The sequence below is a fragment of the Pinus tabuliformis genome, chromosome 6, assembly GCF_031772625.1.
Source record: "Pinus tabuliformis cultivar Carrire ecotype Pingquan chromosome 6, CPIR1, whole genome shotgun sequence".
Lineage (NCBI taxonomy): Eukaryota > Viridiplantae > Streptophyta > Pinopsida > Pinales > Pinaceae > Pinus > Pinus tabuliformis.
In genome coordinates, this window is record NC_142292.1 from 1,485,888,855 (window position 1) to 1,485,912,420 (window position 23,566).

General features: G+C 43.4%; 1 pseudogene; it reads right to left on the minus strand.

Moving 5' to 3' along the window:
• Positions 1–843: 843 nt before the first annotated feature.
• On the minus strand, positions 844–23,124 carry LOC149264252 (calcium-transporting ATPase 2, endoplasmic reticulum-type-like; annotated as a pseudogene).
• Positions 23,125–23,566: the final 442 nt, after the last annotated feature.

The following is a 23,566-nucleotide window of genomic DNA, read 5'->3' on the forward strand; positions in this document are numbered from 1 at the left end:
AATGTGGACTAATAAGAATAAAAAGGGCTTCGTTGAAGCCTAATGTGGTGTTTTGAACTAGACAATGTGCTAGAATTGCTAGAAAGACGAGTTCATCGACTAGCTTAAGAACGAAAATAATGCCAAGATAACTATGTGATCAACTCTACCATACACATTCTACATCACTTGGAACTAATTTTAAAAATAATCTCCCTCTAGCAGCTTATTGACATAACTATGGTTCATCTTGGCCTACCCATGGAATTCTCCTCGCATCCCTTTTTAGGGGACACTACCTCTAATGAGGACCCAATCCTTAACAATCATTCTATGGCCTCAAAGACAGATGAAATTCAACTATTTTACACTTCATATTGTATGAGGTTCCATATTGTGATTGTCATCACATTGATGGAGTTTACAAATAGTACCCTTGGAGATTTTTGGATGGATTGGTGGTACACACACTTTATTTTCTCGAAGATGCTACTTCTTGGTTGCATTGGTGTTTTCAGTTGGATAAGGCTGACTCTTATTTGGTGGATGGTTATGGTTGATGGTATTTTCATGGTTGTGGATGTTATTTCATGCCTTAAAATAGAAAGATATCTTATAAAGTGGAAAAAAAATCCTATGTGGGCACAAACTCAAGTAATTTTCATTCCAGGAAAGTATTAGTAGGAAAAAAGACTTCCAAATAGCTTAATTAAAACAACTACTAATCGAGGTAAAACATTTAGTCAGAGATTGACTGGCGTTGCTAGTTCTTGTGCTCCTTGCTAGCTATAAATGAGTAGTTCTATCTTGCAAAGTGTGAAAACCTTTCCCCAAAAGTTTCATTTAACAAGTGTAATAGTTTTACTATGTTGGTGGTTTTTTCATTATATCTATGTCATCATGATTGAATCCAAGAGCTATTGCAGGAGGACCATCTGTGACCAAGTTCACCCACAGAAGTTGCATAGGAATAAAGCCTTAAGGAATGCCTAATGCAGCAGTTATAAATATAGAAGCCACCTCACCCACATTAGATGATATCATGTACCTGCAACAATTGTTAAAAAAATAAGAGTAGGGCAAAGGAGTATGCTAGACTAGAAAGAGAAAAAAAAAACCCACAAACCAGGAAAATGAGCCTACCAAGAACTACCATATCAATAATAATACATTTTCAAGTTGATCTCAAATTTGTATTTTCAAAAGTAAATATTATGAAAGCTTTCATGTTGTTGTAGATGGAACAACCTTCTAAAATGGAAGAAACAATAGTACTAAAATTATCATTGGTTTAAACCATATTTGATGCTTCCTTGGCGACCTGAAACGCAAATGAAATATGTACAGGGCTTATAAGGCTCAAATTCATTATATGATAGTAACAATGAAAGATGAACTATGTAAGTCATTATATCTTAGATGGAACTTTTCTGAGGCAAACTTATGTATTTTAAAATTCTTAGTAAGCTTGGAAGTCAAAAAATTTGCATTGTGGAAAATTTTCAATTTGGAAAGGTGTTGTTAATTAGAGTATCTGACAGTAGTCTCCTTTGCTTCTTAATGGCCATTATTGCTCCAAGCTTGAATTTCTGATATGTTTGGGTTCATTTCTTGATATTTATATGACTTTGCCACCAATGATCCATCCATTTAACTAGACGCAACGCACATTGCTTTCATACGGCCATAAAGTTTTTTCTTTATTAGTTTATTTTAGTTGCCCACTATGAGTTCGAATGAATACAGAAGAAAAAACACTTACCCTGACTCTGTTGGAAATAAACATGACATGTTATAGAATAGGATTCCAAAAGCCATATAACTACACAAGTGATAGTGCCAAGAATTCCCCAATACAGAGATGATATAGTTACATTTTTCCAATCAACAATGCATATGTTAGCTCATATACATCAGATGTTAGAACCTAACATTTTTTAAATCCAATTGCATCTTTTGTCAGTACCCTATCTCATATACATTAGAAGTTAATGCCTAACACTACTAGGGATGAAACTAATTAATTAAGATATTGTGGCAAAGAAAACAACTAATAAAGAAGTGGGTGAATGGCTAAAGACAAAATGAAACAAATAGAAAATCCTCTGAAAGAGAACACTAGCATACCTTTGTTCCAACAATTCGCATGGAAATTCCAATTTCTGCAAGCTTCAAGGTAGGTGCATCATTAACACCATCTCCAATCATTGCCACCACTTTTCCAGCTTCTTTGAGCATTCAAACTATATCCTATTTATGCTTTGGTTTTTCTCAACAGAAAACAGAAAACTTGACCACCAGGTTTTGCGAAGATTTCAACATGCTTATCCACAGATAGTACCATCAATTCTCTTCCAGTAACACTTTTATCACTTAGATCCTCTCCTTCATGGAAGACACCAACTTCCCGACATATGGCTTCAACTATGGACTTGTTATCACCAGTAATCACCATTACTTGAATACCTATGTCTCGAAAATCCTATATTGCCTTGTGAACTTCTTCACAAGGAGGATCTTGTTAGTTTCAAGTAAGTCAATGTTAGGAGAATCACTGAAAATAATACAACATATTCATGACAACAGGAATCCTAACATAGACGTAGGCGAATAAACTGGGGAGAAATAAATATAATAAGGCCCATGATAGGCCATAATTCAAATATCACAGTGAGTTAAAGGTAAGAGACAAAAAGTTAGGCACACTAATCCAACATGTCAGAACTTGCTCTTAATCCAACCAAACCAACAAAGAGAAGGTCACTTTCAATACTAGAATAATTCATTGGGTCCAACAATTTCATATGAGCGGGATGCTTCTCTCCAACATAGTTGTTGAGAAGGTAAATCCCCTCTACGGATAGAGGCGATCCCTACTAGCCCAACAGGGGTCTAGCAACAATCACACAATGCTGCCACGCATGTTCCTAGTTACAATTAGACAAGAAGTAAAGAGCACCTACTTGGATTCCTGCGCTGTCGTTTGACGAGGGGATGTTTCCCTTGCTCCTTCGCTTCAGCTGGTCATAGTCTTCCGCGATCCCCGCGAACGGACACCTGCACACACGAAGGGAAAGCAAACGCAAGCGTGAAATCTAGTAAAAGTAACTATATGCCAGTCAGAAAAGACATAATTCACATTTATCCATTGCATAAACAAACGAGAATGGAACAATAATAGCAGTCATCTATTATTAATCAGAATAGAGAAGAGTACAACCAAATGTTCTGACGTCGATAAACTTCTCAGGAGGGATCAGTCAGCATGTATCTCAAGCATTCACCTTTGAGGATGGTTCTCCCAAGACAAACTAGTCTCTCTCTCTCACACAAATGTCACAAACAAACTTCCCAAAGCAATCAATCACTTCCACTCCTAACACACCACACCTATAGCAGCAATCTGAGCACTACAAGCTCTTGTATAATCCAAGCTAAGTCTAGCTATTTTCTAACCAGCTGCTCATGGTAATGGTGGAAGTTTATATAGGAGAAGGAGTCTCCTAAAAAGGTGGAAGGATGAGCTTATCTTCAAGGGGAGTAGTTGCAAAAGGTCGAACAGACATGCCATAGAAGGGAGTCGACATTCACAAAGCTAACAACCAAGCCTGGAGAGATCTGGAAGGCTGGTTGTTTGAACAAATTCGCCCAAACTGGATCAGCGCGGATTATATGGAGACTGCCGCGCTGTCAGCACATGACAACAACTGAACAAGCCATGTCAGCGCGGAAGGACACGTGAAAGCCGCGCTGTGCGTCATCGCGGAAAAGTGATGTTCTTCCGCGATGGCAGCGCACGAAATAGACTGTGGGGCGCTGGTCATCGCGGTTATTTTAGGAACAGACGCGCTGATGCACAAAACTTTGGAAAAATGGGTTTTTAGCCAGTTCAGGGATCAAACACTTAGTGATTGTGACTTCTTGGACACAGCAGGGTGACTGACAGGAAGGCAGTGATAAATTACTGTGTAACAGATGCCCCCTAAAGCATGAAGACCGAGAGAGTGGGAGGGGTGAAATGCTTTACAACACACGCCGAACTGGAACACCACCAGGAAGTACCGAAAAATCTCTGACAATCATGTACACGCAGTCTAGGTATGGGCGCAGCCATCCAAAAGACATGCAAGACTGGTCTATGGTATGGACGCAGCCACCCAGCTAAAGAGACCATAATAAAGACAAGGTATGGTCGCAGCCATCCATGAAGACTCAGGTATGGGCGCAGCCATCCATCGATGAGTCATGTAATGATCATCCACAAAATCGCAGCCTGGACCACAGCGAGCAAGGATCCAGGGTCTTGCGCTCCATCTCGACCCGAACAGAGTACAGGTCCACACATGTGAATACAGGGGTTGGAGTCGAACATGTATGAACATCGCCTGATTACCGGTCAATGATGAGAACCGTTAACAGACGCGAGAGGTACCACCAATAATGACAATGGCCCTCAAGGTACTATAGGTACAATCCGTAGCGTGTGAATCAATGAGTTGGTGTCGAACACCCACGGAATCATTCGATCGTAGGTCAATGATGTAAACCTTGCGTCGAACACGAGGAACCTGCCATTGAGGCATGCAGGCTCCAAGGCACCTGGAAGGAGTCTCTAAGTCACTTTCTCGGATAATGAGTTGAAGTCGACGAGAAGTGGCCTTGATCGAAGGTGGGCCATAATGATTCCCACATCAGCGACACGAGACAGAGGTATAATAATTTGTGATGAGATAGCGAACGAGGTTGCTTTGTGGCAGAGGACAACTTCTCTTGAACACATAACGGCACTATAACGGATTTGGCAGTACTTGACATCAAATGAGCAGCGGGTAGGATGATGATGGCAATAAACAGATGAGAGGTCAAATAGGATGTCCCAAACCCATGGAGGTTAGTGAAAACGAGATGAGATGACCCCACCCAGACACGAAACAGCGGAGTGCCGTGTTCAAGAGCGACGTACTGCCGAGACGACTGTAATCAAAGTTCCATTTTCCCCACCTTTGCAGGCAGGTACCCCGATTATTTTTGGACGACAAGCTTGACGGGGGTAACATATGCTTGATGTGTGTCATGTTGACAATATCCGATGTCATTAAGTGTTTAACGAGCCTGACAAAGGAAAAACTCGGCTTCTTTTCTTGTTTCGAGAGTCTGAAAAGAATGCGGAAAAGGAGGCTCCAGGGGGGTCCTTTTTCGTACAGTTGTGTCTCTCGAGCCCGAAAAAGTATAAAACTGTGCTCGAAAGAACCGCCCGGTCATTACAACCGAGGAGTACTTTTCATAAATAGTGTCGCCGACCGGAAAAAGTAAAAAAGTGGTCGAAGACACGTCGTTTTAGAGCCAATATCGAGTGCGAAACGACAAGCACCCGGCGATCTTTTTGGTTTAACGGTCGGAAAAAGAGCTTAAAAACGACCGCCTTTCGTTCCCTTTAACGAGCTGAAAGGGAGCTCGGCCATCTTCTCTTGTTTAACGTCGGAGAAGAGCTTAGAGACGACACTTTGGGAATCACATGAATCGTGGACTGTCATGACCAAGCTGCGATACCTGTACCTGCACAAGGGCACTACCCGCATAAATCCATTCGATATACGTAAAAACATTTTGAAACATGCTTGAAAACAGAACCAAGGCTAGTTTTATGGCAAAAAATGGTAAAAACTCAAAAAATATGGTAATTTAGGAGTTTTTACTATAAATAGGGGGAGGTAATAAGTCATTTTTACCATTTTACTATTTGGAGTGCGAAGAACGTGGAGAAGCCAAAAGTTGACGGAGCGATTTCCAGCCCATCCGGAGACCATTTTCAGATCTGCTTCTTCCAGGTAGGTTCCCATTCCTTTGCCCTGCATTCTGGTTCATTTTAGGAGTTTTTTAACGGTCGGATAGGCCCAATTGGGCATTTTTTATTTGCATGGGTGCGCCCTCGGTCAGCGCGGAAATTGCCCACGGGGTCGCGCTGATCGAAAAATAGGCAATGTAACCAACTTCGGGTCAGCGCGGAAAAGGCGTGTTCTTCCGCGCTGACCTCGCATTTTTAACAAAGAGCTGCCATTGTCAGCGCGGCTGTTTCTAAAACAGTCGCGCTGGCGCGGAAAAATTTTGTTTCTTTGAAAATGAACGTGAATTTTTTCCTGGAAGCACTTCTGATCGGTTTTATTGTTCATGCAGGACATCATGGCTTTTCAATGGCAAGAGAGAGTTCACGATGTGGAGGATGTGGCTGCTTGGGGAGACGTAAATTGTTGCAACGCCATGCGGGCGTGTGGATTCATGAAATTCTTCCTGACGCCGCGTCTAAGGGCCCAACATGATTTGCTGGAGCTGCTGATCAGGGCATGGAACCCGGTGGACCAAAAATTCACCATCCGCGGTCACGACATCGAGTTCGATCATATGGACATCTTCTTCTTGACTGGGCTGTCGCGCCGAGGTGGGAGGCCCATCTTAGAGGGGCAGCGACCTAGCGGTGGTACCCTGGATGACTTAATGGCTGAGGTTTGCCCAGGGGCAGTAAAGACGCGGAGTGGGAAGTGCTCGATCCCCACAGTGAGAGACATAGTGTTGCGCACCATCCTGTTCATGGTGACCCGGGCAGCGGGCAGCATGGCGAACCATGAGGCGTCCAAGACTCATCTCCTACTAGCCCTCGAGTGTCTCGAGCCTACCGTGTTCGACTGGTGCACTGCAGTGTGCAACAATATGAAAAGGCAGTTGAGCAACTGCCGTCGCGGAGAGACGAAGCAGTTCGGGTATGGATCGATCCTGGTCCCGCTTATTCTGGAGCGAGTACCAGCCATGCGGCTGCAGTCTATGGCTGTGGATGCCCCCAGAGATCCTCGAGAGACGAGGGCCACTCGATGGGCTCGGATTATGCCACGTGGGGGTGGTGGCCGACCACATAGCTGGGGGGTATATTTCAGAGACTGGTTGGACCAACAGGAGATCTTCGTACAGGATTGGCCATATGCAGGGATGGATTTCCGCAATGATCCTGACTTGGTGCTGCCTCCGGGTGAACAGTGGGATGATGCAGGTATGACACTTTTTGTCTTTTTGAGTTTTGTATATTTTTTTCTATTATGTACATGTCCTAATAAATGTCTTGTCACGCAGATGTAGGGCCTACTAGACCGATTGGCCTGGCTGTCACGGCACGGAGAGAGGGCCCAGGAGCCGGAGCTTTGGCCTTAGCCCCTCCAGAGGCCAACACGCCAGAGGTTGTGGCTCGCAACCTTGAGGGGTTGCTGGAGGGGGTACCGGATTTCCAGGGGGTTGAGGAGGTCCCTGTGGAGCATCAGATCCACACAGTGGGTGTGGAACCCAGAGTGCACCGCCTTCTGAGGCGGGTAGCACGAGCGGCCGTGTACTACAGAGAGCACCACCCAGCCGATTAGTCACCTAGGTTTTATTTCCACTGTTTATTTTGAGACATTATGACTCGGATGTACTGAGATTTTTGGACACGTACTTCTATTTTTGAGCGCCTCAGTGCGCCACACGATATATATATATATACATACCGGTTTTTGGATGAGTCGTTGTTACATGTGATGATGTGTTATCTTGTGTTATGCGTTCGTTCAGTACAATTTGTGATCTTATGTATGGATTTGCATGACACTTGACTCATGGATTTTATATGTTTAATGCAAGCTTAAAAACACACGTGCAAACTATGCTTGGAATGATTTATTTACATATGCTTATGGTCTTACTATGCTGTTCTTTCCTTCTTTGTATGATGTTCATCTGTTTCGCAAATGTCTGTCTAATACACGATTTGCCAATGCATCAGTCAACGTATTTAATCGTCTTGGAATATGCTGATAAGTAATGAAATCAAAACTCCGTTCTAACAATCTCACACGTAGGTATAACCTTAATATGCGCTGGTCTCTGACGGAATATTGCCTGTTTAGTTGATGGACCACCAACTGGGAGTCCAGGTTTACCACTAGCTCTCGGATGCCGAGGTCAACTGCTTCGGCAAGCAATTCTATTACAGCACTGTACTCGGCAACATTGTTAGTGGTACGACCTAGGCACACACCCTGTAGGTTTATCAACTCCCCGTGAGGATCGTAGATCACCCACGCTGCCGAAGACAAATTACAAGTACTACGGCAGGCACCATCAGCGAAACCAACATAAGGAGTACGAGACATCTGCGCAGGAAAGAGAAAGCATAATAAGGGGCAAAAACACGCCTTCACACCAAAGCAAAAGAAACTCATGCAGTAAAAACTCAAAAACACACGTATATACAAAGTGACTGTGAGCAGTTATGCATAGTACTTCTTCAGATAGAGCCCATTTCGGGGCTTGTCAAGAGGATTCCCTTCATAATCAATCAACTCATATGCGCCCTTTTGTAAAACACGTTTCACGATGTAGGGGCCTAACCACATGGATTCGAGTTTTCCTGCCCCCAGCTTATCCTTAGCTTGATCGTAGAGCAGTACTAAATCTCCCTCAACAAAGGAACGGGGATGAATATTTTGATCGAAGTGAGCCTTGACTCTCTTCTTCTGCGCTTCGATAGCTAGAGAGGCCAAACGACGAGTCTCGTCTAACCGTTCTAGGTAAAGAAGTCGTTCCTCCACCGAAGTGGTGTTGGGAAGCAACTCGACAGCTAATTTTAATGAAGGAATTTCACATTCGACGGGAAGGGTAGCCTCCAGTCCATAGACTAGTTGAAACGGGGTGAAACCGGTGGCATCCTTCACAGAAGTCCGGTAGGCCCACAAGGCTGGGAAAAGCATTAGATGCCAGTTTGACTTGTGCGTATTGACGGTGCGTTGAAGCATGGTGATCAAGACTTTGTTCACAGCTTCAACTTGACCGTTAGATTGAGGATAGTAGGGTGACGAACTATCTTGACGCAAGCCTAACTGGTTTGTTAACTCTGTCATCATATGATTTCGGAAATGCTTTCCATGATCTGTAACGATAGCCTGAGGGACTCCGAAGCGAGTAATGATATGATTGAATAGAAACTGCGCCGCTGTGTGACCGTCTTCGTTTAATGTAGGCATTGCTTCGGCCCACTTGGTGAAATAATCCACGGCAACGATAATGTACCCATGCCCCCCGGCCGAACGAGGGTTACAGGACGTATAATCGATGCCCCATTTGGCAAATGGACCTACGGTTACAACAGGGTGCAGTGGTGCAACAGGTGCACGCATCTTCCGGTGGTAAACCTGGCATTCATGGCATGCGCGTACAGCAAGGATACAATCCTTGAATATAGAGGGCCAGAAATAACCAGCGCGGAGGATCTTTTGAGCGGTAGCGTATCCGGACATGTGGCCACCACAAGCGCCGGAGTGGCAGTCATTCATGACTCGCTCAGCTTCCTCGAGAGTTAAGCATCGGCGAAGAAGGGAATCGACGCCGAGGCGGTACAGGGTGTCGCCCAAAATGCGATACGGTTGAGCCTGATGACGTATCCGTCGTCGGGCTTCCTTTGATGTATTGGGACGAAACGAAGACGTTTGTAAATATACAATGATGTCCCCGTACCATGGGTCGAGAGTGCTGATGAGAAAGAGTGTTTCATCCGGAATTTGCTCCTCTAAATGAGATGGTGCAGATTGAGATGGTAAGGAACAGAGCAGTTCAGCAAAGACCAGTGATTTCTTGGACTTGGCGGCAGTAAATTCCAAGTCGAACTCTTGGAGAATTACGATCCACTTCGAGTATTTGCCCCCCAGCAACTGACGTGATAAAATATAGGTCATGGGGTTGCAGTCAGAGATCACGGTCGTCGTGCGCAACAGGATGTAATGACGGAAACGTTGGACGGCACATACAGCAGCCAATGCCAACTTTTCGACATATGCATAGCGAGTCTCCGTATCAAGGAGGTTGCGACTAAGATAGTATACAACGTGCTCTGAGCCATCGTCATCATCTTGCACTAAAACCATGCCGATGGTGGTATCGGCGGCGGCCAGATAAAGGGTGTAGTCACGGTGGTAATTTGGAGGTCTTAGGAGCGGAGCTGAGACCAGAAGGTCTTTAAGATGCTCAAAAGATTGCTGAGCGATAGCGTCCCAATGAAAGGGCGTGTCTCGCTTTAGTAATCGCGTGAAACCCTTGGCCACCTCGGCATAATTTGGGATGAATCGTCTGAGAAAATTAGCTTTTCCCTGCAAGCTTTGTAATTGCTGTAGAGTGGCAGGGGGAGGAAGATTCACAATGGCCTCGACTTTAAGGGGATCCAAACGGATGCCTTCTCGGGAGACGATAAACCCGAGTAGTCGGCCAGATTCCACGCAGAAGACACACTTATGCGGATTGAGTCGAATACGGTAGTGTCGACAGCGAAGGAAGATTTCGCGTAAATGAGATGGATGGTCTTGACGTTTAGCTGAATGAGCGGGTAGATCATCCAGGTAAGGTTGTACGATGTTTCGGATATCATGGAAAGCATACGACATCGCACGCTGGAAAGTGGCACCGGCATTTTTAAGACCGAAAGGTAGCTTCTTGTAAGCGAAGGTGCCCCAAGGACAAATGAAAGCGGTCTTGTGCTGGTCTGCGGGGGCTATGTTGATCTGGTTGTAACCAGAAAAGCCGTCCATGAACGAATAAATTTCGCTTCCTGCGCAATCATCGATAAGCTGATCAATAAAAGGCGTAGGGAAGTTATCTTTTGGACAGGCGCGATTGATATCGCGATAGTCAACACAAACCCGAATAGTGCCCTGTTTTTTATTGACAGGAACTATATTAGATACCCATTCTGTGAGGGGAATGGCATAAATGAAACCAGCTCGAAAAAGCTTTTCAACTTCGGCCTTGATGGCTGCAGCCTTTCGAGGGTGCACCGGGCGTAAACGCTGACGAACAGGCTTAGCCCCGGGATAGGTAGGGATTTCGTGCTCCACGATACTGGGGTCAATGCCGGGCATTTCTTCGTAAGACCATGCGAAAACATCACGAAATTCACGAAATAGATCTGTGTAGATTTGAATTTCCTCGGGAGTACATGTGACTCCAATATGAATATTTTCGACAACTCCTGTTTTGACAGAGATGTCGATAGCCAAAGTTTGTGTAATGTTACCCATGTTCCCTTCCGAGGACACTTGATATAACTGGATAGGTGTTTGGAGAGGGACATGTGGGAGACATGAAGCAAACTTTCCGAGACACGTGGCCATTTCCGAATAAGGAGGGAGGAACGAAGAGCGATGGTGGTGATCAAACCAAGGGAGCTCTTCGGGAGACATAGTCTCGATAATAGCCTCGTCGGATGGGAATGATTCTTTCAGGGGGTCCGAGGTGGCCTTCTCTCCCAACCAGGGGAAGGTTTGAGGTGAATCGGGAACGCTGCTTGGAAAAGCAGGTCCGGAGTTTGAAGCCGATGCAGCAACTATTTCGATGTAGTTGAGCTCGGCTGGGCTCAACGGCATCATCTCGCCCCATGAGTCTTCTTGATTCACGGGAGGGAGAACCCATGGATCAGAATGCGTCCTGATCATGTTAACGGAGGCGAGATTTGGAGGTGGGAGGGGAAAGACTCCCATCAAGGAGGGATCTTTAAATAATCCGGCACCCACACTCTCGAGCGATTTGAAGGTATGCTCCACGAATGGTACATTCCCTTCAGAAGAGGAAGCAAAAAAGGACAGCTGGTCCACCGTGACGATTTTTCCTTGATGGGGAAAGCGAACGACACGGAATAAAGAGGAAGCCACGGCCTGCATGGCATAAGTCCAGCTTCGTCCTAGAAGGAGGTTGTAAGTGAGATTAGCGTCAACGACTTCAACCTCGACTTCTACAGTTTTCCCTTCTAAAGAGATAGGTAAACGTGGGAGGATACCAAGTGGACGAGATTCTCTTCCATCGAACGCCTCTAGGGTGGTGGGAGACTGGCTCAGAGCAGGCGAACCAAGAGCCTTCCAACAAGCAACCGACATGATGCAGGTTGAGGCTCCTTCATCAATGACAGTACGGTGAATCGTCTTGCCTTTGATGAGAACTTGTATAAGGAAGGCCACCTGATGAGGTAATCTCTGCGTGAAACCTTCGAGGTCGAAAGAAATGAGATCCGAATCTGCCGGGTCGATGCCACCAATTGCTGATAGCAGGGACTTCCTCTGGGAGGGGCAGCTCTGGAGGACTTCTAACGCGGACATAGCAGACGGAGCCTGAGCTAAGTCCTCGACAATGCTATAATGCTGTGCGGCACGAGCATTGGGGTTATAAGATGACTTCCTGAGTACACCTTTGGGAGGGGGTCGGGGGATCGTCTCGGTGCTGGGCCGTTCAATGTGAAGAGGGCCAGAACTAGACGCGGGAGCGCTGGAGGGGACCTCCGGCTCCTTCCCGGCTGAAGATGGATATTCTTTCGTTCGAGTCGTGACGTGGACAGGGATGGTTCCTGCCATGAATACTTGAGAACCGAACGAGGAAGAGGATTGAGAAGGGTCGGCCACCTGATGCGTCTGCTGGGATGGGAAAGGCTCTTTAAGGACGGCGGGGGACCCTGAAGCGCCTTTTAAAAGCCGACTAACCTCGGACCGCCTAGGGCAGTCCTTGGTGTAGTGATCCTCCTCGCAAATGAGGCAGGGATACTTAGGCTTCCGCTTGGCTCCGTCCTCGGTGGGAGGTTTAGGAGAATTTTGCTTAGGTTGTCCGGATTTTTCTTTGGCCTTTCCTTTCTTTTTGCCTTTCGAGGATTTGTCTGCCGCGGTGGACTGAACGGCATTTACCTCGGAGGTATTCCCAGGAATAGATGGGCTCTGAGAAGCATTCTCGTTAGAGGCGTTTTGTTTCTGCTTCCCAGAGTTTGCGGTTGATTTCTTACTTGGTGAATTCACGGAGCCAATAACTCCATCCACAGACGGTTTCGGTGGAGCTTTGGTTTGTCCGTGCCTCGGGGCATCTGGCAAATAGTCATACAAAGTACCTGACTGAGAATATACTAAGTCAAGGTATTGAGCTCGCGCAATCGCTTGCTCTTCAGTTACACACGCCCCCATTGCAATATCTTTGGCAATTTTAGGAACAAAGGACGTGGTAAACCAGTCGGTCAGGAGTTGATCGGGAATCCAAAATTTAATCAAACGACGGCGCCTTCTCCATTCATGTATATGATCAGAGATGTGCGTTGCCGTATCCTGTTTTAGAGACGTGAGCAAATGGGTCCCAGTCTCGTACCGAATGGGTAACTGAAAATGAGTAAGAAAGGCCATAGCCAACGAGTTAAAGTCTGAAAACATACCGCGATGAAGTTCGATGTACCATTTTGCGGCTGAACCAGTGAGGGTCCTCTGGAAGAGGCGCAGTCGGATAGAATCATCAAGCCATGAGTTAGATGAACACCAGAGGTGATAGGTCATTACGTGGGCTTGAGGATCCTCTCCGGCTTTGCCGTCGAACTTTGGACAGTCACCTGGTATTTTGGTCGGAACCGGTGGCCACCATGAGTTATGCAAAATAGGATCATTTGTTAACTTGGACACATCGGGAAGTTCCAACGTAGCCAAAAATGGTAGCTGCGGGTTGAAGGACATCTGTGGCTGAGGGTTCGAGGCGATATTAGGGTTCCACCCAGATTGGGGTTGCCCCCACGAACTTTGTCCAGACGGACCTGGCCCGAAAGGACCGGCCGCATAGGAATTTTGTCCCGACGGACCTGGTCCGAAAGGACCTGGCACATAGGGAGTTTGTCCGTAGGAGTTTTGTCCGTGTGCGGACGACTGTCCCTGTGTTTGCCCCCCAGCTCCCCATGAATTAGCAGCTTGCCCACCAGGTTGACCATATTGATAATTTTGATAGGGAGTGACCTGTGGTCGCTGATAATTTTGGTAAGGAGCATACTGATTTTGCCCCTGGGGTTGCTGGTAGCCATGTGACTGCTGGGTCGCATACGGAGCCTGGTAGGCAGGCTGCGTTTGATATGGAGGTTGATAACCTGTTTGAGTCTGAGGCCCAGAGTATTGTCCTTGAACCGGTTGAGGTTGGACTACACGTCCCGAAGGTTGACTTGGTCGGATTCGAGATGGACCTGGTTGGCCAGCAGGATAGCCTTGCTGAACGCCAGGTTGTCCATGTGTCACCAAGGGCTGTCTTCGCGGAACGGGTGGTCGAATTGGTTGGATAGCTGGTTGACGCTGAGGCTGGCCAGCTTGTCCAGGTTGACGGTGAGGGTAGGCCCCGGTTTGATTTGGCTGTATAGACGGTTGGCCCGTTTGTCCCCCACTGTAACCGGGTTGGGAAGAGGGTTGGGCTTGCTGTACGGCAGGCTGCCCTCTTTGGTATATAGGCTGGGCAGAGGGTTGCCCCCCTTGCCCAGAAGGGTTTGCGTTTCGAGGGGTAGGTGGGCCCTATTGAATATAGGGTTGTCCACCCTGGCCATAAGGATACCCTTGCTGGACGGCTGGTTGATTTGAGGGATTGTAAACTGAGCCAGTTGGTCCAGGGGGGTACCCTGGCTGGAAACCAAGCTGATCTTGAAAAGATGGTTGCTCTGGCTGCCCAGTAGGTTGATTCTGATATGGGTATGGCGGACCTCCCATGTCCATAGGTTGTTCCTGGTAAGGTTGACCTTGTGGGTGCCCAGATTGTCCTGGGTCAGGCAGGCCATATAATGGTTGCCCTTGAGGGGGCTGCACGTAGAATGACGGGTCCTGATTGGGTGGTCCTATGGGCTGCCGAGGAGGGTCTCGGTTTCCGAAGTACTTAGTAGTGTGGTCATACCTGACATTCAAAGATTCCTCGTTCTCTTCGAAGGGGTGACGAGGGAGACCTGAGATTTCCTCAAGGAACTCACCATTTGCATCGAAGAAGAAAACAGGACCATCGTAATCTGGGTCTGTTATAGGTTCCCCATAAGCATCATACGGTCCTGATCCTGGAATGCCTCCAACAAAAGAACCAGCTTGAGGAACTTCAGACGAGGGAATCGGCGCAGCACTGACGACCGGAGTCGAACGTGCTACACAAACAGTAGGTTGAGCGGGAACTGAGGTGACGATCGGGTTGAGTTCTGAGGTGAGGGGTGGGAAAAGAGGCTGTGAAACAAAAGGGCCAATCGAGGCCGCGAGAGAAGGATCCCATATGGTGGTAGAAGTTGTTCTAGCATCATACCTATCCCTTAGCGATTGATATCGTGGAGGGAGGGGGGATGAAGACGGGATCGGGGTCTCAATGTCTGTGACCGCGGGTGTCTCGATATCTGTGACTGCGGGTGTCTCACCCGTGCTGGAAGCTGCCCCCTCCATTGGAGATGACATACCTAAAGGGGTACGGGGGGTTTGGGGGGTATCCCAATCTTCTTCCCAGACGGGATTCCAATCCTCCAAGTAATCTGGGTTGCCTGGGGACCGTACGTTAATAGGCTGGATACTCGGAACAATGGGAAGAGTACCGCCTTCAACTGGTACCTCGGGAGCAACAGAGGATTGAGAACCTAAGTCACTTGTACCGGGAGGTGATGGGTCAGCCAGGATGACCAGACCCCTTAGAACTCTTAAAGGAAACTATCGATAAAAGCCTACTCAAAACTATCGCACACAAGACCTAAAAAGGAGATGTTATCGTGGCCAAATTAATTTTTTAAGACGCAAGGACCAAACTTGACCTTTTCATATTTCAGGAGTCGAGAAAAGGAAAAAGATGACTCCAGTCTCCTTCGAATGTTTAATGAGCACGAAGTGACAAGACGCTCACAGGCACCTTTTCGTTTAGGGAGTCCGAAAAGGATCAAAAGTGACTGCTCTGGAACTCTAGGTAGAGGGTGTGCCAAACTCTTCGCAAAACCACAGAATACTTTTTAGGGTACGGGTGGTCAATCTTTGTGAATGCTGTGTTCACTGCATTGCGAATTGTAGGGCGGCCGACTCGGCTTCCTATGGATAAAGGATAAAAGCCTAGTGGGGTCTCCCTATATACTCGACGGTACGTGGGAGCGCAGTCCGTATTAGACCACTATCGAGTCACAGAAGGAGGAATCACCCAACCCAATGTGAAACAACAGTGACTATGTTTTAAGACGCCGGAACACGTCTCTAACCTAGACCTCTAAATATTTGCGTTTAGTTCCAATGCGTTTTTAGATTCATTTGGTTCATTTTATAGTTGATCTTGAGATTAAGTTTCGATTTCAAGCTCTATCGTATGTTCGCTCACAATTACTTAGATGCAATCTATATGCAAAAGAATTTCGTTTCATTCGATGAATTCTAGCTATGAGAGGGCAAAGAATTTTTTAAACAAAACGAAAACAAACAAACAAGTAGCTAAATGCAACTAAAGCGAGGAAAGGAAACTTTTCTTTTGAAAATGGAAATCAATGAAATGTTCTTTTCCTTCTCGAATTTTAAAATAAGCTACTAATTCATTTTCTTTTAGTGACATAACACACCTAAAGGAATTTGGAGGAACTTGAACACCAAGTAAACTACTTAATGAGAGCACACGAAGTTCCCAAAACACTCAACCAAAGTCTCGAAATCAAAAGGAAACAAGGCAATGCACGAGCTATGTGATCTAAGCTCTGCAAAACAAGCAAGGATTGCAAGCAAGGAGGAAGCGGAAAAGATCACTTGGAAGCACAAACCAATACACTCTAACAATCACTGAAAAAATGCGAAAAGCGAGTCTAGAACGAGCTGGTCAATCAAGCAAACAGGGATCCTTGCGGGAGGCTTGACACACACACGGCCGCTAGATGTCCTAGGGTTCAGAGCGTGAAATCAAATAGAGAAAAGCAAACATCCGATGGACCAGAGTTGCAACCAGTCAATTAGAGACTCAAACACAATCCAGTAATCGCGAAAGTCAGGACGAAAACGTGAACCAAGCAGCTAGAAGGGAAGTTGTTTGCAAACTTAAAACCAAGCAAAACGAAACCCTATGGAGTTGAGCTTCGTAATCAAACAGTTCAAAGTTCAGAGAGTGAAAAACAAGTCATCAGACAAGTGGGGAGAAGCAGGGAAAAGTCACAGCAAGAGGTTCAGGAGGTCAAATTGGACAAAAAAAAGTTTTTCAGGCTCAGCGCGGGTAGCCTTCAGCAACTTTGCGCTGACAGGGGGAGGCCTTCAGCAACTTTGCGACGTCAGCGCGGAAAGTCAGGGAAAAAGCGCGCTGCCCTAGGACAAACGAGGTCAGCGCGGATATAAGACACACAGACGCGATGACCGAAATCGCAAAGAAGAGGGGGCGCGATGTCAGCGCGGAAGAACACGAATAAAGCGCGCTGCCCTTGAAAACGAGGTCAGCGCGACTGTTAGACGTACAGGCGCGATGAAGAGAAAACCAAAAGAACAGGGCCGCGATGTCAGCGCGACTGTTCCGAAATAAAACGCGCTGGGAGTAAAAAACAAGGAAAGCCAAAACAAAAACTTCCCAAACCAAAGGCAGGAGCTTTTTAATAATAAAGACGCTTTCCAGAAACACCCAGAAAGTTCATAAGCCACAAAAGACAATCCCAAAAACCCACAAAGAGATCAATCAAAGCCAAACACAAAAGTGGACTCAAAAAACAAAAAGGCTGATCCCCAGCGGAGTCGCCAAATTGTTGAGAAGGTAAATCCCCTCTACGGATAGAGGCGATCCCTACTAGCCCAACAGGGGTCTAGCAACAATCACACAATGCTGCCACGCATGTTCCTAGTTACAATTAGACAAGAAGTAAAGAGCACCTACTTGGATTCCTGCGCTGTCGTTTGACGAGGGGATGTTTCCCTTGCTCCTTCGCTTCAGCTGGTCATAGTCTTCCGCGATCCCCGCGAACGGACACCTGCACACACGAAGGGAAAGCAAACGCAAGCGTGAAATCTAGTAAAAGTAACTATATGCCAGTCAGAAAAGACATAATTCACATTTATCCATTGCATAAACAAACGAGAATGGAACAATAATAGCAGTCATCTATTATTAATCAGAATAGAGAAGAGTACAACCAAATGTTCTGACGTCGATAAACTTCTCAGGAGGGATCAGTCAGCATGTATCTCAAGCATTCACCTTTGAGGATGGTTCTCCCAAGACAAACTAGTCTCTCTCTCTCACACAAATGTCACAAACAAACTTCCCAAAGCAATCAATCACTTCCACTCCTAACACACCACACCTATAGCAGCAATCTGAGCACTACAAGCTCTTGTATAATCCAAGCTAAGTCTAGCTATTTTCTAACCAGCTGCTCATGGTAATGGTGGAAGTTTATATAGGAGAAGGAGTCTCCTAAAAAGGTGGAAGGATGAGCTTATCTTCAAGGGGAGTAGTTGCAAAAGGTCGAACAGACATGCCATAGAAGGAAGTCGACATTCACAAAGCTAACAACCAAGCCTGGAGAGATCTGGAAGGCTGGTTGTTTGAACAAATTCGCCCAAACTGGATCAGCGCGGATTATATGGAGACTGCCGCGCTGTCAGCACATGACAACAACTGAACAAGCCATGTCAGCGCGGAAGGACACGTGAAAGCCGCGCTGTGCGTCATCGCGGAAAAGTGATGTTCTTCCGCGATGGCAGCGCACGAAATAGACTGTGGGGCGCTGGTCATCGCGGTTATTTTAGGAACAGACGCGCTGATGCACAAAACTTTGGAAAAATGGGTTTTTAGCCAGTTCAGGGATCAAACACTTAGTGATTGTGACTTCTTGGACACAGCAGGGTGACTGACAGGAAGGCAGTGATAAATTACTGTGTAACAATAGTCATTGAGCTCTCCCAATTCATCCTTGTATGCCAGAACCAAACAACGTGGAGCCTTCGAACTTATTTCATGGAGCATCAAGAATAATTCCCTCGATGCTTGGCCCAATTCAACAATTGTTCTATCTACAAGTTGTTGAAAAGTGCTCATTTACAGTAGATTTTCCACAACACCCTGCAAAAATCTAGACATTGATATCACTGAAAAAAGGTATCCTGAATTGTTTTTCTAGTGAAACATACAAGTTAAGAAAGGAAATTCAAAAATATCAACCCACTCGATATCCACGATCTTGTATATCATAATAGTTTTTCTATAATCATTCCCAATTCTTCCTTGTATGCTAGGCTCAAACAACTTAGAGCCTTCGAACTCATTTCGTGAAGCTTCATCAAGAATAATTCCCTCGATTCACGGTCCAATTGTACAATTGTTCTATCTACAATTTGTTGAAAAGCGCTCATTTCTAGTAGATTTTCCACAACACCCTGCAAAAAATATAGGCATTGATATCACCAAACAAAGGTATCCTAAACTGTTTTGTTGGTGAAACATACAAATTAAGGAAGGAAATGAAAAAATATCAACCCACTCGATATCCACGATCTTGATATCTTTTGAATATTGTTTCCCATGTTTGTATCATAATAGTTTTTCTATGATCATTCCCATAGCAATATTATCCAACCATTAAATCTATTCATATTAAGTAACACTGATATGTCTAGATATAAGATATACTACACCCAGAAGTAAAGGGAATATGCAATTATGATTTGAATATTAAAATTTGGCTACAATAATTGTAATACTCCTAGATTGGAGCAGGAAGAACTTGTTGCACCTGAACAAAAGTAGCTAGTCTTAAAAACAAACAAATAAATATAAATATTGTTGTGTTATTGGTCACAAAATGCTCCCAATTTTTCAAAGACTAAGTCATAAGTGTTGACAACATGGAGTTAAGTCAAAATTTCTTGCCTAGAATTTGAATTTTACAAGGATTATTAAGGATATGAACCACAAATTATCCCTTGTTTAGTTTAACAAGAATTTCTGATTTGCCAATTTCTCTCTCGTAAGTCACAGTATTTCATTGCATCCTATCCCTAATAAGAAACTTGTAGTTTTGTGATTATCTTTGTTTGAAAAAATGTGTACTATGGTAAAGTTGAAGGGAATACTGACTAAATTATATATGCTCGAACATTACAGGAGATCAATGCACAATTGCAATGTCTATTAAGATATATTTTGTGCAGAATCTATTGAATTGTTTTCACAAGTCCCCTATTCCTAAAGCTTAAAGGCCTACAGAAGGACTAAAATTCATGGTTGTAGCCAATTTGGGTGCTTGAAAAACTTAAACATTGAAATTAGGAATATTTTATATGCATGTTCTTGATCCATATTTTGGTAAAGCATACACATTTCCTCTCCTATGAAATGCATATTCTTATGGATAAAAAAAGCTTATAAACTATATAAATTTAGTGCATCTCATTTCTATCATTCTAAAGATAAACTTTTAAAATGGAGAAAATATATAACACCCTCAACATGTTTCATATGAGTAATGTAAAGTTTTAATATCCTTTTATATTTTACAGGATCCATGCAAAACCCAATAAGAAGTGTCCTAAAGGATAAACTTGGCCTTCAAGTGATAAAAGGATTTGAAATGCTTAAGCTATTGTTGTCATTCCATATAATTCATACTAAAAGCGACTGAAAATTAAACTTCAAGTGAACAAAATGATATACCAAATGAAACATTATTACATTTTGGTTTTGGAAAGGAAAATTTTAATTGACCAAGTCAAATGTAATGACTTGAAAAGGAACCTAAAATTTCTTCAGGGGCAGGCTTAAACAAACAATATGCATTTTTTGTTAAAGTTGCATACTTGGATAACTCGGCCTACTACATAGTAACCTTTCACTAAGGTTGAGGCCAGGAAAACACCAATATTTTTGTAGCTTGCTCAGTCAGTAGAAACCAAATTCTCACGAAAGTCTTACTGAAGTGGCCTCAAAGATCAAAGGGTACAAATCCGACCTTCGAAAGGCCAAACATGAAATTTTCTTCTTAAAGCATGCCAAGTTGCATGAATAATGTGATCACTTTAATGTACAAGTAGATGGTCCTTAATTTTGAATATTATTATTAAATGGCATCCACTCTTTAGCTCCTAAGGTTCTTCGTGAGGGGAAACCTTATTTATATCTAATAATTCTTGTTATTCTGAGAAAGAACCTTTTATCTCTAGTTTTAGAGAATAAGTTTCATGTTGACCACTTTTGTCTCCAGTTTGAAATTGGAATTACATGCAGGAGACCTTATTAAGTCAGCCTAATTAAGTGTTTGAAATTTTCCTTGACCTACATGCTACAAAGAAGAGTTGGTTACAACTAATTGTCTTTTGTCAAAGTTTTACTAGCATCCTAGACATTTCAATGTGCTAGATCCATTGGTTAAGGAGGTGATATTGTTGTTTCCTTCAACTATGTGACCTATTTTTTGTTTTGATTCATGTGGCATTCACCCCTTTCGTAGATTAGCATCTATAAGACAAACCAATACTTATCACCCAAACCACTTCGCAGACATTTTTCCATTTTAGAGATGTTTCACTTTTAGGGTAATGTTCCATGTGCATAATGCCATCCAAACATATGGTTCATGAAAATATGAAAAAATCATGTTTCTGTGTCCATGGTCTATGTGTATTAAAATTATAGGAGTCTTGGTCCTTGGACTAACCCTCATGTCACTAACTAATAAACTCTCTCTAGTGGTGCAAGTTTATTCCAATATGACCTAAGACAGGAACAATTACTACAAGGAAAGAGCCTTGATATGTCGTTTCAATGTATCCTAGCCAAGTTATTCAACACTTGTGGTCTAAATTGTTGCAAACTGATATATAAACTTGTGGTAAATTTCTGTGCCAGTGGTTTTCTTCATAGATTATTTTCAGAACCCAAAAGGCAGAAAGCTAATCGTGGAAGAACCATGGGTCTAAATTAGAGCTAGTCGTTTTATGAAACCACCATTTCCAAACTTTGATCCAATTTCCATGTCATATACACATCCCTTGTGTGCAGAAGGCTTCCCAGACTTCCATTACATCTTTGGCATGGTAGTTGGTAATACTCTGGGTAATTCCATTCTTCCTAACAAATGTAAGCTCAAGGATGGTTTGAGGCTCTGTGGATTGCTTCAAGTCACAAATTTTATTGTTAACCTTTAACAAGATATCTGAAGCCTTAACATTAGAATGTTACATGGTACAAATTACAAGTAAGATATAATAAAAAGTAACACAAAACAAATTCTTCAAGTTAAGATTGACATGTAGGGAAAACAAAAAAATTAAGATATATCAACAAAATTGAGCAATTTTTAGTATATATATGTATATATATACATACATACATACATACATATATATATATATATATATATATATATATATATATATATATATATATATATATATATATATATATATATATATATATATATATATATATATATATATATATATATATATATATATATATATATATATAGATAATGAAAATTAAGAGATTACAGAAGCATACCACATGCTGGATAAATAGAGTTTAACGTTGGATTGAAAAGGAAAATAACAAAACATTTTTAGAAAATAACAACCTTTGCTAAGAGATGATTTTTTCCAAAAGGTTCCCTAACAATAGCACTCAATGATTTATAATAGCAATCAAACTACAAAAGAGACAACCTCTTTGATCTATGTATCCACCAATCACAATTACCTATACAAAACCAAAAATGAGGCTCAACAAGTTAGAGAATATAACTCTAGTATACAATTCATTATTGCAGAAAGATGAGAATGATAAATTCTAAATCACATGATTAAATCAAAACATGCGCATAAGCACTCATGTAATTTTACTTCGCTATTTTTTACAATGGAACTTTGATCGCCTGCCTTTGGATATGGAACTCCCATATTTCAATCAAGACCTTCATACAAGTCATGAGAAAGAAACATGTAAGTTATGCTAGAACAACAAATGGCAAAACAAATTACATGTTTGTTTTCATCAAGAATCCATGGATCATTATAAATCAAAATTCTATATCTCAATCAGGTGTCATCCAAACTTTAAGTTGCTTTTATTATTCCCTTCTCATTACTACAAACTAGAGAATTCATTTAGCCCATTAATCCTTTGCAGAATGCTCTTCGGTACATGTTTTAGTACTTCTAAATTAACCTCGACAGTTTCAAATGGTAGAAGATGACATGAAAATCAATATACAAATCAATAAATTATCTAAGTACTAACCTTTAGAGCAACCTTGGTTGGCATTCTAGTAGCATGGAACTGGTAACCATGATAAGGTATCCCTGCATCATTGCAAACTGCAACAAATCCTGCTAGAGTTTCCAAATTTGCAACCATATTATGTGTAAACCAATTTAACATGCTACCTTCCTCAGGATTCTATGTTTTTCCTTCAACATGAAACTCTTGAACTGAACCAGCACTGCTCCCTGAGGCTATTATATCAGTGGTCGACATCTGATTAGTCGTAAGTGTTCCTGTCTTGTCAGAGCAAATTATTGTTTTGTAGCCTAATGCCTCCGCACTAGGAAGATTGCGCACATTAGAATTCTTTTTTTCCATCTTACAAGTACCAAGAGCCAAACATGTAGTAATGACAACAGATAAGCCCTCTAGTATAGCAGCAACTACCAGAGCTACAACAATTTTAAAATAGTATCTACATTTCTTAAATAAGAATCTATCATTTTTTGGCCAACCATCTATGACATCCCATTAGAGAAAATGTTTGTGGTTGATGATCCAAACAAGAAAAAAAATAACAATCAATGTTGTCAGT